This window comes from Macrotis lagotis, chromosome 3, assembly GCF_037893015.1.
Source record: "Macrotis lagotis isolate mMagLag1 chromosome 3, bilby.v1.9.chrom.fasta, whole genome shotgun sequence".
NCBI lineage: Eukaryota > Metazoa > Chordata > Mammalia > Peramelemorphia > Peramelidae > Macrotis > Macrotis lagotis.
Genome location: NC_133660.1, coordinates 49,568,818 through 49,586,039, shown reverse-complemented (window position 1 = coordinate 49,586,039; position 17,222 = coordinate 49,568,818). Strand labels below are relative to the sequence as shown.

At 34.3% G+C, this 17,222-nt stretch overlaps 1 long non-coding RNA gene across 2 annotated transcripts in view; it reads right to left on the bottom strand.

Annotated features, from left to right (window-relative positions):
* Positions 1 to 1,731: 1,731 nt before the first annotated feature.
* Positions 1,732 to 17,222, bottom strand: part of LOC141517542 (uncharacterized) — a 74,467-nt gene continuing 58,976 nt past the window's right edge. For both annotated transcript variants that reach the window (XR_012476900.1, XR_012476901.1), the window contains 2 exons: positions 4,234 to 4,384; positions 1,732 to 1,804 (listed from right to left, as the gene is read on the bottom strand). This is a non-coding gene — a long non-coding RNA (uncharacterized LOC141517542). The remainder of the gene's footprint in view (positions 1,805 to 4,233; positions 4,385 to 17,222) is intronic.

Below are 17,222 nucleotides of genomic sequence, written 5' to 3'. Positions count from 1 at the left end.
CATGATAGAATGTATACTCCTTGAGAGTGCTGATTCACCTTTATATTTTGTATTCCCAGCACCGACATATTAAGTAAGAACTTAATAAATTCTTTTTCAAAAAAAATTCAATCTTCCATATAATGACTTTCAAATTGAAATATCTCAAGTATAATATGACAGTAAATGGAATGCCCATACCATCAAAAATTTAAACAAATTATGTGAATTTATTTAATTAATTTAGTATTGCAGTTGAAATTGTCATTAAGGAAATGTAATGTGGTAAAGAGCACTGAATTTTGAATCACTCTATCTGATGTCAAGTCCCTGTTCTGCCACATGAATAATTGTGCAAACTTGGATAAGTCATTTTTAGCACTCTGAGTCTTGTTCCTTCACTTTCAAAATAGGGGATATAATATATCTGCTGCCAAGGATTGGTGCAAGATCTGAGTTAGATAAAGGATTGATGCATTTTAGAAGCTAAGAATTTACTGTCAGCTCTTATTATTAAAATATTAATCAGATTACATTAAATTAAAAATCTTTTGCATAGATAAAACCACTGTAACCAAGATCAAAAGAAATGTAGTAAATTGAGAAACAATCTTTATAACTAATGATTCTGAGAAAGGACTCATTTCTAAAATATACAGAGAACTGAGTCATATTTTTTAAAACAAAAAGCCATTCCCCAATTGACAAATGGTCAAAGGATATGCAAAGGCAATTTACAGATGAGGAGATCAAAGCAATACATAGCCATATGAAAAATTGTTCTAAATCATTAATTATTAGAGAAATGCAAATTAAAGCTTCTCTGAGGTACCACCTCATACCTCTCAGACTGGCCAATATGACCAGAAAGGATAATGATCATTGTTGGAAGGGTTGTGGGAAATCTGGGACATTATTACACTGTTGGTGGAGCTGTGAACTCATCCAACCTTTTTGGAGAGAAATTTGGAACTATGCCCAAAGGACAACAAAAATGAGCATACCCTTTGACCCTGCAATAACACTACTAGGTCTATACACTGAAGAGATCGTGAAAAAGGGTAAAAACATCACTTGTACAAAAATATTTATAGCAGCCCTGTTTGTGGTGGGAAAGAATTGGAAGTCAAGTAAATGTCCTTCAATTGGGGAATGGCTTACCTAGCGAACTGTGGTATATGTATGTCATGAAACACTATTGTTCTATTAGAAACCAGGAGGGATGGGATTTCAGGGAAGCCTGGAGGGATTTGCATGAACTGATGCTGAGTAAGATGAGCAGAACCAGAAAAACTCTGTACACCCTAACAGCAGCATGGGGGCAATGATCAACCTTGAGGGACTCACTTATCAGTGCAATAATCAGGGACAATTTTGGGCTGTCTGCAAAGGAGAGTGTTATCTGTATCCAGATAAAGAGCCATGGAGTTTGAACAAAGTTCAAGGACTATTCCCTTTAATTTAGAAAAATAAAGGAGATATCTTATTGTAGGATCTTGTTTTTTCTTAGACTTTTTTGTCTCTTCCTTAAGGATATGATTTCTCTCTCATCACACTCAATTTGGATCAATGTACAGCATGGAAACAAAGTAAAGACTGATAGACTGCTTTCGGGGGGAGGGAAATAGGATTGGGGAAAATTGTAAAACTCAAATAATATCTTTAATAAAAATAAATTTAAAAATATCAATCAGAATTAAAAACTCCACAGTCATCTTTTTTTCTATTCTTTTCTTTTTAATATATCATCTTTCCTCCTTCATTTCTTCCTGTCCTTCTTTTCCGTTCCATTTGCTTCTTTCCTTCCTTTGGAATGTGGTAGGATCTGACTTAAGAAAATGAATAGTAAAATTTAAATCTTGAATCTTTAGCTTTAACTTAGAAGAATAAAGAAATTCTGATGACTCTTTAGAGTAGTTTGAAATGGCAATGCCCCTCCAAAGAGCATCCTCATGTTTACATAGAGATGGGATCAACTTGGTCATTCTTTTTACAACCTGAACCAAATAGTTTCAAGTTTTTAGGCTTATCACACATAAATAAGGTCATGGAGATTCAGATGTGATTTAATAGTCACTTAACAATTAATTGAACACTGGAGATTTGGTTCCATTCCACAAAAGTTTTTATTTGGCATCTTCTATATGCAAGGAGATGCAGAATTCCATCCAGAGACAGAACTCTAGGGCAGAATAGCAGATTGGAAATTCAAGGATTCTCCATTTTCCTTTTTCTCTCTGTTAGTTTTGTCGTCTTTAAAGAATGATAGACGCTGATTCCCATCACATTATTTTACTTACTCTTAGTTAGACATTACCTGATAATAAACTATATGCATTCATAAAGCTGGAGGGTAACAAGATCCTTTAAATCCTGAGTAGTGAAATAATGTATCAGAATGGATGAAGTTAACACAAGAAGTTCCTTCAATATTTAGGAACCAGGAAATGGTATTTCAGGCTATTGTCCAGATAACTGAGTCTTTTTTCCCCTTTCTTTAGGAGCAAAGATCATGCCTAATACTTCTTTAGTTTTTCCTACAATACCTGGCTCAGGGCTGTATACTTATAGTGCTCAATAAATGCTCATTGGTCAATTTTTGGAGACACATAGAAGGACCCCTTTTCAAAACTTCAATTAAATGTATTATGCTAAACAAAATCTGGTCAATTTAGCCTTTTTTCACAAATAGTAGTCTCTAAATTCACTTGATAATTTTGGTAGAGGTATATGGGTGGCCCATATGTTTGAACTGCAACATAAACAAAATCTGGTCAATTTAGCCTTTTTTCACAAATAGTAGTCTCTAAATTCACTTGATAATTTTGGTAGAGGTATATGGGTGGCCCATATGTTTGAACTGCAACACAGAGAGTACCTCATATACATTTAGAATTAAAAACATAAATCATGGTGGGGTGACATGCAGAAGGTTGTTGTATCATATTCCTTTCATCCGGTATTTACAGTAGATGGATTGTGTGACAAGTTCATGAAAAGACCTATTGTAAAAATATGCTTGAGGGAGTTAACAATGCACTGGGCAATGACTACACATTTCCTGGTTTTTATGCAACTGGAACTTTAATTCAAACATTATATTAATAAACCTATTTCTTTAAATAGTTCTTTACATGATACTATATAATCTACTGATCAAAATACTGTCTTGGAAACATCAAGTATAAATTCCCAGGTCTATCATTAACCTAGTGTGTGACTATAGACAGTTTGCCCCTAGATTCCTAGGATTAAGTGTCTAGTAATGATTGATAACCCCAAAGGATTCCCTTGGGAATGAGCAAAGACATGTTTATTAAAGTTCTCTGGGTGATTTTTTTCCTTATGAGAGAAACACAGAGTATATAATATAATCAGAGGTCATCCTTATGCAAATAAGAAATTATAAACTTTAATTTTAATTCACTCTCAATTGCCAACAGGAAGTAGCATCGTGATGGTCTTAAAAAAATTCTTTATCAAGTGTGTATCAAGGCCACCAAATTGTGTATAATGGTTCAAAAACTCATCCTTTTAGTAGTAGTCTAATGTATTTGACAAAAAGACATTCTGAAAGGATATTAAATGTCAGATTTTGATAGGAACTAAGCATACACACACTTTTTAAAAATATAGGCTATATATTACTTATATATGCCAAGTCCATAGAGTTATCCTTAGTTTCTGCTTGAGAAGAGTGAAAATTAGTTTGGAGAAGAAACAATTAAAAATAACAATGTAACAACTTGGACTGATAATGAGAAGTATATTCTTTTATTTCATATATTTATAAATTCAGGTACAAGATAATGTAAAAATATAAACTATTTTCCCTTATTATAACACTATTAAGTTTTCATGAGCTCTCTGGATGTTCAAGACTATAGAGTACAACATCCTATTTAAAGATGACGAGATACAGATCTGATCTCTATAGAACACCTCTCTATAGAATGCTACTTTATCAGGAAGCAAAGTAAGCACAAAAAAAATGAGACTAATAAATGTTCTTTGAGCTCCTTTCCAAACCTTAATCTATATTCTTTGGAACTGGCTCCAAAACATCACTCTTTCCTTTATAAGTCATGTATCTAGATTTCTATTTCCTCTTCTGTAGAAAGAGGGGATTGAACTATAATGATCTCCAGCTGATTGAAATCTAATGACTTAAAACTCTATTAGTATTCTTTCCTGCATAAATTACAAAATTAAAAACAACATTTGGAATAAAAGAAAATAGTAATGTTATTTCACCTTATTCCTGTGTCATGTTAAATTCAGTAGCAATGTTTCCATATTCCCCTCAGTGATTTCTGGTTTCAATGACTCTATCCAAGTAGATTACTCCCCTGCTCTGATTTAGACTTTCTTGCCAGTTTTTTGTTGGAGGATTTAAGGGAGGGGGCTGTATTAGGAGACAGAAGGAAGGATTATTGTACTGGATCTGTGAATTCATTGATATAGAGAACACCTAGTGGAAAACTTCCTCAACCAAAGCAAATCTGTAGCTACTCTGCGATTTTGGCTTGGGGACTTTGGCCCAAGATCACACAGGCTAGTATATATCAAGGGTGGGAATAAAGCCCAGCTCTTATTGACTCAGAGACTTTGCCACAATCATTTCTTAAACTGAACTGAATATAAATGACAACATTAAGCCATGTGTAGGTTTGTATACTAAAGATATCTGATAATGTAGTATTGCAGATCTTGAACGTGGGATTGATGACAGATACATGAGATATAAAATCTCAGCCAATAATAAACTGGTATTTAGTCTCATGTTCCTTAGTTCTTCAGGGAAAATGAAATCAGGGAATCAACAGTGAATGATAGAAATGCTCCAAACCTCTAAAAGTGTGGGCGTTCATTTGTTACTATTACATAATGAAAGCATAAATTCAAACCAGGCTCTGCCACTTACAACCTTTGCACTCTGGGGTTAGCCCTTAGCATCTCTGGCCTCAGTTCCTAATATGACCAAAAAAGCAAAATGATAAATTCTAGAGGAGATGTAGAAAAATTGGGATACTAATGTTAGTGGCAGTGTTAACTGATCCAACCATTCTGGAGAGCAATTTAGAACTAGGCCCAAAGGGTTATAAAACTGCATACCCTTTGACCCAGTAATAATATTCTATGTTTTTTGTCTTTCACCCACTTATTGTTTTAAGATTAGATTATTTTCCAATTAATTTTTATCTTTACTTCCATAGCTCTTTACTGAATGCAATTTTATTGCATTTCAGTCTAATATTTCTGATTTTCTGCATTTATGAGGTTTTAATGTCCTAAAATGTGGTCATTTGTGTGTGTGTGTGTGTGTGTGTGTGTGTGTGTGTGTGGTGAATACTATGTACAGCTGAGAAAAATATATATTTATTTTTATTCCTATTTAATTTTCTCCATGGTCTATCATATTTAGCTCTTTCTAAAATTCTATTATCTCCTTAACAGTTTTCTTATTTATTTTATGGTTAAATTTTATCTAATTCTGAGGGGGAAAGTTAAGGCTCCCCCCCACTTATTTTACTATTTATTTCCTACTATAATTCATTTAATTTTTTCTTTAAGAACTGGGAATACTATGCTATATAAAGAATATATTTTAATACTGATATTACTTCATGTTCAATAGTATACTTTATCAAGATATAATTTCCCTAATTATGCTTTTTAATTAGATCTACTTTCCTTTGCCTTAGACCACAATAGTAATAATAGATGCTACTTCAATCCCTTATTTTAACTATGTGGTTATGTCCCTGTTTCAAGTATATATCTTGTAAAACACATTGCTGAATTCTGGTTCTGCTTTTATTTTGCTTCTGCTTCTGTTTTATGGGTGAATTCATTATATTCATATTCATAGTTATGATTACTAATTATGTATTTCCCTTTATTCTAGTTTCTTCTGCTTATCCTTCTCTCTTATTTTCCTGTACCTCCTTGCTTCATATCACTGCATTCTTTATCTGCCCTTCCTTTTGTCACCCTACTCATGATTTCTAAACTCAAGTGATTGTTTTTTGTATGAATATATAAATGATATATGGAGAGAGAGGGAGAATCTCCATTTGAACTAATTTAAATGAGCAATTTTTTAAAAATTTAAGTTGACATTTATTTCATTTTTATTTATTTTATTTTTCCAATTTGTGCTTTGGTAATTTTTCAACAATCATCCATTTTCTTTTTTTTTTTAACTTTTTTTTAGGGTTTTTTTTTTTTTTTTGCAAGGCAATGGGGTTAAGTGGCTTGCCCAAGGCCACGCAGCTAGGTAATTATTAAGTGTCTGAGGTCGAATTTGAACTCAGGTTCTCCTGACTCCAGGGCTGGTGCTCTATCCACTGTGCCACCTAGCTACCCCAATCATCCATTTTCAATTGTAAAAGTTACATATTTTTCTATCACCCTTCTTTCCCTCCCACTTCCCCTTGGAGGTAAACAGTCTGGTGTTGTACATATACATTTCTGCTTAACATTTACATATTAGTCATTTTGTGTAAGAGGAATTAGGACTAAGGGAAAAGAAAGAAAATGATGAGATAGGAAGGAAAAACAAAAGAGAAATTTTTAAAAAATGAACATAGTAGGGGCAGTTAGGTGGTACAGTATGATAGAGTACCAGTCTTGGAGTCAGGAGGACCTGTGTTCAAATCGGACCTCAGACACTTAATAATTTATGTGGCCTTGGGCTAGTCAATTAATCCCATTGCCTTGCAAAAAAAGCCAAAAAAAAGGCATAATAATAATAAAAGTCAACATAGTATACATTCAGATTCCATAGTGTTTTGTTTTGACCCATTTTGTTTTCCTTTTGAATGTGGATGGCATTGTCCATAACAGGACTCCCAGGGTTATCCTAGCTCTCTGAACTGCAGAGAGGAGTTGCATCCATCATAGTTGATCAAATCACAATAGTGTTGTTAATGTGTACAGTGTTCTGTTGGTTCTCCTTCCTTCACTCAGTATCAGTTCAAGTAATGTTAACCATGTTTTTCTATAATGTGACCACTCATGCTTTCTTATGGAACAATAATTCTCCCTAACATTCCTGTATCATAACTTGTTGTTCCCCAACCAAAGGACATGCCCTCAGTTTCCAATTCTTTGCTACTACAAAAAGAGCTGCTAAAAATATTTTTGAAATGTGGGACATTTCCCATTTTTTTTTGTAAATGAGACTAATCAGTGGTTCCAACTCCAAACCCCTACCATGTCACTCTACTGTAAAAGCTCTTCCTTGTGCACTTTTTTCTTTTGAGATAATTGTCTCCATTCTTTCTCTTTTCCTTCTCCCAATCATTTTTCACCAACATTTTTTATGTCATCCCAAGATAATTAGCTCACTAAAATCATTCTAACTAGCTTTATAAGAATAAAGTTCTTAGAAGTTATGATCTTCCCATAAAGGAATATAAAAATGAATGTAAAAGGTTAAACTTATTAGTTCCTTTTGATTTCATGTTTATCATTTTATGCTTTTCTTGAGGTTTGAAATTTTCTCTTCGGCTCTAGTCTTTTCAGTGAGGAATCTTTGAGAATTTTCTATTTCCTTAAATATCCACTTTTTTCCTTGAAGATTATCCTTTTTGTTGCATGTTATTCTTGGTTGTACTACTAGTTCTTTTATTTTCTTAACATTATATTCTAAGACTTCTGTTTCTTCTAAATATTATGTGATCCTGACTGTGACCACATGCTAATTAAATTTTTTCTTTCTGGTTGCTCAAAGAATATTCCTTTTTACTTGATATCTGTGGGATTTGGTTATAGTATTCCTGGGAGTTTTCATTTTGAAATATCTTTCAAAAACTGATTGGTAGGGGTGGCTAGGTGGCACAGTGGATAAAGCACCAGCCCTGGAGTGAGGAGTACCTGGGTTCAAATCTGGTCTCAAACACTTAATAATTACCTAGCTGTGTGGCCTTGGGCAAGCCACTTAACCTCATTTGCCTTGCAAAAACCTAAAAAAAAAACTGATTGGTAGACTTCTGGCAAAGGTGGTGGAGAGAAGACAGGCACTATGATAGGTGCTCTCTCTTTCCCCTCAGAAATAACATGAGAGAAACCTCTTAATAGAAATTCGATCACAACCAAACCCAGAAAGAGAAGCTAGGAGAAACACCAACCAAGAAGGTCTGTCTCAGGGGATTGTGGGTGAAACAGGAGATGAGAGCAAAGGATCAGTGCAGGGACAGCAGCTGGGGGAGGCCAGAGGGTCAGCGTCAGCCGTGGAGACTTTGGTGGGTGGTGGGTGAGAGATCCAACTTTAGTTGCAGATTCTTTGGCCAGGCAGAGAAGAGCTACGGTAGGGTGAGTTCCAGCACAGAGTCTCAGAGAAGAACAACCAACTGGAGAACAACCAGCTGCACTGAGGACCTGAGCTCCATACTTTCAGTGGAGCCCTTTGACCAGAACAAACAATAAATAACTCCACCCCCACCCCCTCAGGGCAGCAGAGCTCACTCCACAGAGATTAACTCCTTCCCCCAGGGCCCTGCTGCTGAGGACATCACTCCAGAGAAAGAGACCAGAGCCCCCCCCCCCCCCCCCACTGGCTGATGCTTGGAATTATTAAGCCAAGTGAACAAAGCCTCTAAGATCCTCAAAAGCAAACCTCTGAGAGCCAGCTCCCCCTGACCCAACACAAGATGAAAAAAGGCCAGAGAAAAGGGGAGCCCATGTAGAAATACATAGAAGAGAGAGATCCTAACCCAGAGAGATCTAGCACTGCTGAGAATATGAATTGGTCTCCACTCCAGAAAGACTTTCTTGAAGAAATCAGGAAGGAGCTTAAAAATCAAATGGAAAAATTGGAAAAAGAAACTCAAGAGAAAATGAACACGTTGCAAGAGAAAATTAACATCTCTCAACAAGAAAACAAATCCTTGGAAAATACAATTGGACAAATACAAAATGAGACTACCTCTCTCAGATCTTCAATTGGGCAAATGCAAAAAGAAAATGATTCTCTTAAATCCTCGATTGGGCAAATGAAAAAAGGAAATGATTCTCTCAAAACTACATTTGGGCAAATAGAAAAAAGTCCTCCAAAAATAGAATGGACCAACTGGAAAAGGAGTTGAAAAAGATAAATGAAGAAAAATTTTCTCCTCTAAAAAAAAAGAGAATGGAATCGGCAGACACTAATGACTTCATGAGACAACAAGATTGTTTTAAAACCAAAAGATGGAATAATAGAAAAAAATGTAAAATATCTCATCAGCAAAACCACTGACCCCCGAGAACTGATCAAGAAGGGAGAATCTGAGAATTACTGGGCTTCCTGAGAACATTGAAGAGAAAAAAAGCATAGACTTACTATTTCAGGATTTAGTGATGGAAAATTGCCCTGACATCATGGAACCAAAGGGCAAAATAGTTATTGAAAGAATACACTGATCCCCTCCAGAAAGAGATCCCAAAATGAAAACATCAAGAAATGTTGTGGCCAAATTCCAGGACTCTCAGATAAAAGAAAAATTCCTGCAAGCAACCAGAAGGAAAAAATTTAAATACCAAGGAGCCACAGTATGGATTATGCAGGACCTGGCCACAGCAACATTAAGGGATCAAAGGTTCTGGAATAAGATATTCCCAAAGAGCAAGGGAGCGTGGAAAGCAACCAAGAATCCACTACCTGGCAAAGCTGAGCCTTTTCTTCCAGGGAAAAAGATGAACAATTAATGAAATGGGAGACTTCCAAGATTTCATGATTAAAAGACCAGAGCTAAATAGAAAATTTGGACATCAAACAGGAGGCTCAAGAGACATATGAAAAGGTAAAAAAAAATTGCTATACAATAAGATGAAACTGGCTATATAACCACTTGGGAGAAAGAGTCTCATAACTCTTGAGAATTGTAACTCTGTTAAAGAGACTATACATAGCCAGAAGTTATAGACACTCATAACTTTTCTGGGACTCAGAATGATTTAAAAACAATACCTCCTTAAAAAGGGGGTCAGTAAGGGAGATGGGAGGTTGGAGGGAGACTGAATGGGGTAAATCTCATTACATCAAGAAGTATAAAAGACCTATTGTAATTGAGGGGAAGAAGGGAGGAGGTGAGAACCACCTGATTCTTCATCTCATCAGATTTGGCTTAAAGTTAACTTAGACACACTTAATCAAGTTAAGAAACTTATCTTACCTTTCAAGCATTAAAAGGGAAAAAGGGAAAGGGGGGGAAGGGGGAGTGGGTCCAATTTAAGAGGGCAAACACACTGAAGGTGGTGGTATTCAGAAACAAAACACGGGGGAATATGTATAAAGGGGAAAAAAGTGGAAAAATGAAAACAGAAGAAAGACAGCAGGGAGGGCAATAAAGAGTTAGTAATTATAACTTTGAATGTGAATGGTATGAACTCTCCCTTAAAACATAAGTGGATAGCACAGTGGATTAAAAACCAAAATCCTACAATATGCTGCTTACAAGAAACTCATTTTGATTCAGATATATATATATATGTATATATATATATATATACATATATATATATATATATATATGTACATATACACAGAGAGAGAGAGAGAGAGAGAGAGAGAGAGAGAGAGAGAGAGAGAGAGAAAAGGTAAAAGGTTGGAGCAAAATATATTTTGCTTCAGCTGAATTGAAAAAAGCAGGGGTAGCAATCCTTATCTCAGACAAAGCAGCTGTAAAAATAGATATAGTTAAAAGAGAGAAGGAAGGAAACTATATCCTCCTAAAAGGTACCATACAGAAAAAAGTAATTTCAATACTAAATATGTACACACCCAATGGGAAAGCATCGAGATACTTAGAGGAGAAGTTGAAAGAGCTACAGAAATACATAGACAGCAAAACTCTACTAGTGGGAGACCTCAACTGCCCACTCTCAGATTTAGATAAATCAAATCATAAAATAAAAAAGAAGGAAGTTAAGGAGGTAAATAGATTGTTAGAAAACCTAGATACAATAGACCTATGGAGGAAATTGAATGGGGATAGAAAAGAATATACTTTTTTCCCTGCAGAACATGGCACTTATACATAAATTGACCATGTACTGGGACATAAAAACCTAATGATCAATTGCAGAAAGGCAGAAATAGTGAATACATCTTTCTTAGATCATAATGTAATAAAAAACAACATGCAATACTGGGCCAGGGAAGATACAGACCCAGAACTAATTGGAAACTGAATAACCTCATTTTAAAAAATGAGTGGACCAAGGAACAAATTATAGATATAATTAATTATTTCATCCTAGATAATGACAATAATGATACAACAAACCAAAACCTATGGGATACACTCAAGGCAGCTGTCAGGGGATATATTATATCTTTAAATGTTTACATCAATGAGAAAGAAGAAATCAATGAACTAAATATGCAACTAAAAAAATTAGAGAAAGAACAAATTAAAAGCCCCCAATTAAATACCAAATTAGAAATTATAAAAATTAAAGAAGAAATTAATAAAAATCAAAAGCAAGAAAACTACTTAACTAATAAATAAAACCAAGAGCTGGTTTTATGAAAAAAACAATAAAATTGATAGACCGCTGGTCAATTTGATTAAAAAAAAAGAAAGAAGAAAATAAAATTGCTAGCATCATAAATGAAAAAGGTGAAGTAACCACAAATGAGGAAGAAATTAAAGTAATAATTCAGACTTATTTTGCCCAACTGTATGCCAATAAATTTGACAATCTAAATGAAATGGATAAATATTTACAAAAATATAAGTTGCTGGGGCAGCTAGTTGGTGTGCTGGATAATAAATCCTCAGCATTTCTATATATGACTAGCAAGATACAGCAGAAAGAGCTAGAAAGAGAAATCCCATTCAAAGTAACCTCAGACAAAAAAATACCTGGGAGTCTACCTGCCAAGGCAGACTCAAAAACTTTTTGAAAACAATTACAAAACTCTTCTCATGCAAATAAAATCAGATTTAAATACTTGGGCAAACATCAACTGTTCATGGATAGGTTGAAGTAATATAATAAAAATGCAAAATTAAACTGCTTGTTTAGCACCCTACTAATCAAAATTCCAGAAAATTACTTTAATGAGTTAGAAAAAGCTGTAAGTAAATTTATTTGGAGAAACAAAAAGTCAAGAATTTCCAATTCAATGAAAAAAAAGTGCAAAAAAAGGTGGTTTAGCCTTACCATATCTAAAATTATATTATAAAGCATCCGTCCTCAAAACTGTCTGATTTTGGCTAAGAAATAGAGTGATGGATCAGTGGAATAGACTAAGTGCAATAACAGGAAATGATTATAGTAATCTGCCATTTGATAAACCCAGAGTCCAGCTATTGTGATAAAAACTCTCTCTTAGGGCAGCTAGGTGGCGTAGTGGATAAAGCACCGGCCTTGGAGTCAAGAGTACCTGGGTTCAAATCCGGTCTCAGACACTTAATAATTACCTAGCTGTGTGGCCTTGGGCAAGCCACTTAAGCCCATTTACCTTGCAAAAAAACCCTAAAAATAAACCTCTCTCTTAAAAAATTGGAAGTTAGTATGGAAGAAACTTAGATTAGACCAACACCTCACACCCTATACCAAGATAAGATCCAAATGGATACAGGATTTAGACATAAAAACAACATTATAAGCAAACTAGAAGATCAAGGAGTAGTTTACCTGTCAGATCTATGGAAAGGGAAACAGTTTATGACCAATGAAGAGATAGAGAACATCATTCAAAACAAGCTAGACAATTTTAACTACATTAAATTAAAAAGCTTTTGCACAGACAAAACCACTGTAACCAAGATCAAAAGAAATGCATTAAACTGGGAAACAATCTTTACAACTACTATTTTTGACAAAAGTCTCATTTCTAAAATATACAGAGAACTGAGTCAAATTTTTTAAAAGAACAAGCCCCAGTTGACAAATGATCAAAGGATATGCAAAGGAAACTTACTACTGAGGAAATCAAAGCAATCCATAGTCATATGAAAAATTGCTCCAAATCATTACTTATTAAAGAAATATAAATTAAAACATCTCTGAGATACCACCTCACACCTCTCAGACTGGCCAATATGACCAGAAAGGACAATGATCAATCTTAGAAGGGATGTGGTAAATCTGGGACACTAATACATAGTTGGCAGAACTGTGAACTCATTCAACCTTTCTGGAGAGCAATTTCAGATTATGCCCAAAGAGTAACAAAAATGTGCATATCCTTTGACCCAGCAATACTACTGGGTCTATACCCTGAAGAGATGATAAAAAAGAGTAAAAACATCACTTGTACAAAAATATTTATAACAGCCCTTTTTGTGGTGGTGGCAAAAAATTGGAAATTAAGTGAATGTCCTTCATTTGGGGAATGGCTTAACAAACTGTGGTATATGTATGTCATGGAACACTATTGTTCTCTTAGAAACCAGGAGGGATGGGAATTCAGGGAAACCTAGAAAGATTTGCATGAACTCATGCTGAGCAAGATGAGTAGAACCAGATAAACATTGTACACCCTAACAGCAACAATGGACTTGCTCATTCTTTCAGTGCAACAACAAGGGACAATTTTGATCTATCTGCAATGGAGAACACCATCTGTATCCAGAGAAAGAATTATGGACTTTGAACAAAGACCAAAGACTATTACCATCAAATTGGGGATTGGGTAAGTGTTATATTATTATGTAATTTTACTATCTCATACTTTATTTTTCTTCCATAAGGATATGATTTCTCTGTCATCACATTCAACTGAGATCAGTGTATAACATGGAACCAATGTAACACTAAGAGAATGCCTTCTGTAGGGGGAGGGAAGTAAGAATGGGGGGAAAATTATAAAACTCAAAATAAATAAAATATTTCTTTAAAAAAATTTTTGGAGAGAAATAATGGGAGAGGTTGACTGACTACTTCCTCTATTCTGCCATCTTGACTCCTTTGATTACCTCTGGAACAAAATATAAACTACTCTCTGGCTTCTAAAGCCCTACATAACCTAGGATTAGCCTGTCATTGTAGAATAATTGATCATTGTTGCCCTTCTACTATTCTTCAATGCAGATAAACTGGTCTTTGTCTGTTCCTCACATGTAACATTCCATCTTCCATCTCATTGCCTTTGCATTCACCATCCCCCATAATTGCAATGCATTTCCTCTTTATCCCCTTATCATAGAGTTTCTCTCTTTCTTCAAGATGAAACTTAGGTATTATCTACTACAGGAATCCCTTCTTGATTACAACTCCCAGAGACTTTTGAATTAACTTTATATTTGGGAGGTATACTCACACATAGATGTGTTTATATGTATATATGCATATATGCATGTATCTGCATATTTATATTTTTTATATCTGTATATATATTTACAAACATAGTTAAAGTGTTAAGATCATCAACCACAAAATATCCATTTGAATATTTTATTCCATATAAAAATTAATTTCTTATATGTAGCATTTGAAAGTCATAATCTTACATGATATATAAATATATATATATATATTACATACACATTGTATAACTTTAATACTTCCTTTTCCTTCTGAATGGCAATAAGGCATGTAAAGATTATTGGATTTGGAACTAATAGACATACTAGCCTTTTGACCTTGGACAAGCTTTTTCCCTTCTCTGAGACTAAGTTTCCCCATCTGTAAAAAAGGAATAATATATATTACATTGGGGTATGAAAAGACCCCGCCACTTTGTTCCTTAAAGATTTATTTTTTGTAATTGTGCAGTTTTAGTTCCCTTATAATATAAATCTAAAGGTCCAGCATGGACATGTATGCCTGGATTCCTAGTTTAGGGCAGGAGTAGGAGGGGAGGTAGAGAGACATGCTGGCAGATTTCCTGAGCTGATAGGTTCTGAACTTCAGTGGACATTGTCAGATTGAATCTGAGCATCTGAGTTGCCTAAGAAAGGATAAAACATTTCAGGAAACACAAAGCAGGGTTAGGGTTCATGAGTTGATTAATAGTTGATTAGCTGATTTAAAGTAGTCCTGTATAGCCACTAAAATTCCAACCTGGGGAAAGATAGAGAGAGCACGATTCAAAAACAAAAAAACAGAAAAAGGAATGAATGGTTTCCTACAAAATTTCAGTCTTTTTTCTACACACAGGTAAATTGACGGCTGGTTATCAAGGTAGGGCACAAGGAAATATCAGAACAAACTTCCTATAAAGCTATAATAGAGACAAATAACATAGGAACAAAAAAACTTAAGGGCAAAGTCTCCAGTTATTGAGCCTACTTTATTTGCAAAGACTATGGGAGGGTCAGTTATGTATAAACTGGTTAAGTGTTCATGTAGCATGCCTGCCTCACAGGCATTATTTTCAGTGCTAAAGTTAGGCTGAGTAAGTGGCTCTTTTAACACATAGACATACACATACAAACTCATTTAAAGTACCTACTGGGTGCAACTCACTATTCTCATTAAGTCTTGGAGGAGACATTTAGATGAACATAAAAGAGAGAACTAATCATTTGAACATTTCATTTCCCAGAAAAATTCATTTTGTCTCTCATGGAGTCTAGTAGTGCACTAAAGCACATATATAGTAAGAACATAGGTAAACCCCAAGTTTAGTGATGTCATCGGCTAGCAAATTTCTGGACATATTTGTGATATCAAATTGAATGATTTATCTGTCATACCTGTTTCAAAACATTGTACTTGGAATTCTAATACTTTTTAAAAAGACATATCAAGAGCTAGAAGATAGAGTGAGCGCACTCCTCCATCATGCCATTTACATCATTCTGCTTGCCTGCATTCATCAAATGCTATTCTATTGGTTTTTATCTATGTAATATTTCTTAGAGTCTCATTCAATATGCTCTTTATAATCCCAAGGCAACTGATCTTACTTGGGATGTTTCATTACTTGTCTACTAAAACAGTTTAAAATAGTCAGGTCTAACAAGTCCCACTGCTTCAAATCTCTTCTCATCAGTCCAACTGTGGAGGCATGGCTTCAATACAAGACCCTCTTATTTTAGATTCAGTATTGGGACAAAATGACTCACAAGTCATTGAATACTTTAAAAGGGAGAATTACTTTGCCTTATCAGATTAAGGATATGAAATAAGGATATAAAAGCATTTAACTTTTCTGAATGCAGATCACAACCCATCCTACCACCAAATAGATCTAGAAATGTGTCTAGAGAGTGTCATGAGAGTATGGTAATCTCAATGATCCTAGTATCCATCAAATCTGAGAAGTGTAGACATGACTGGAATTTAGTTGGTTACAGATGATATGATGGCATACTTAGAGAACCCCAGACAATCCATTTTAAAATTACTTGAAATAATTAACAACTTAAATAAAGTTGCAGGATATAAGATAAACCCACATAAATCATCAGCATTTACATTTATATAACCAATATACCCCAACAGAAAGAGATAGAAAAAATTCCATTTAAAATAATTTTAACAATATAAAATACTTGAGAATCTAACTTCCAAGGCAAACTCAAGAAATATAGAAACATAATTACAAAACACTGTTACTCAAATAAAGTCACATCTATGAAATGGAAACAATTGGAAAAATATCAATTGCTCAAGGTTAGGCCCAACAATATAATAAAAATGATAATTCTACCAAAATTAATTTAATTAATCAGTGCTATATCTCAAATTAGTGCTATAAATCAAACTACCAAAAGTTATTTGATAAATGTAGAAAAATATTAACAAAATTCATCTGAAAGAACAAAAGGCTAAGAATATCAAAGGAATTAATGAAAAAAATATTAGAAAGGAAGGTTGCCTAGTAATATCAGATCTCAAACTATATTATAAAACTGGTACTGGTTAAGAAATAGAGGGGCAGCTCCGTGGAAAGATTAGGTCCACAAGATACAAAGGTAAATGAGGTTCATATTTGAATGTTGATAAATGCAAAGGACCCAGCTTTGGGGATAAGAACTCATTCTTTAACACTAGGATAAAAACTATGTATAAACCAACATCTCAAACCATAAGGTCAAGATAAGGTTAAAATGCATGAATGAGTTAGATATCATAAGCAAAGTAGAAGAACAATGAAAAGTTATCTCTCAATTTTATGGTGGAGGGTAAGAATTCATGCAGAGAATATTACAAAATATAAAATAGATAATTATGATTATATTAAATTAAAAATCTTTTATACAATAAAAAAGCAATGCAACCAAGATTAGAATGAAATCAAAATATTGGGAAATAAACTTTCTAGCAAATGTCTCTGATAAAAGTCTCATTTCTCA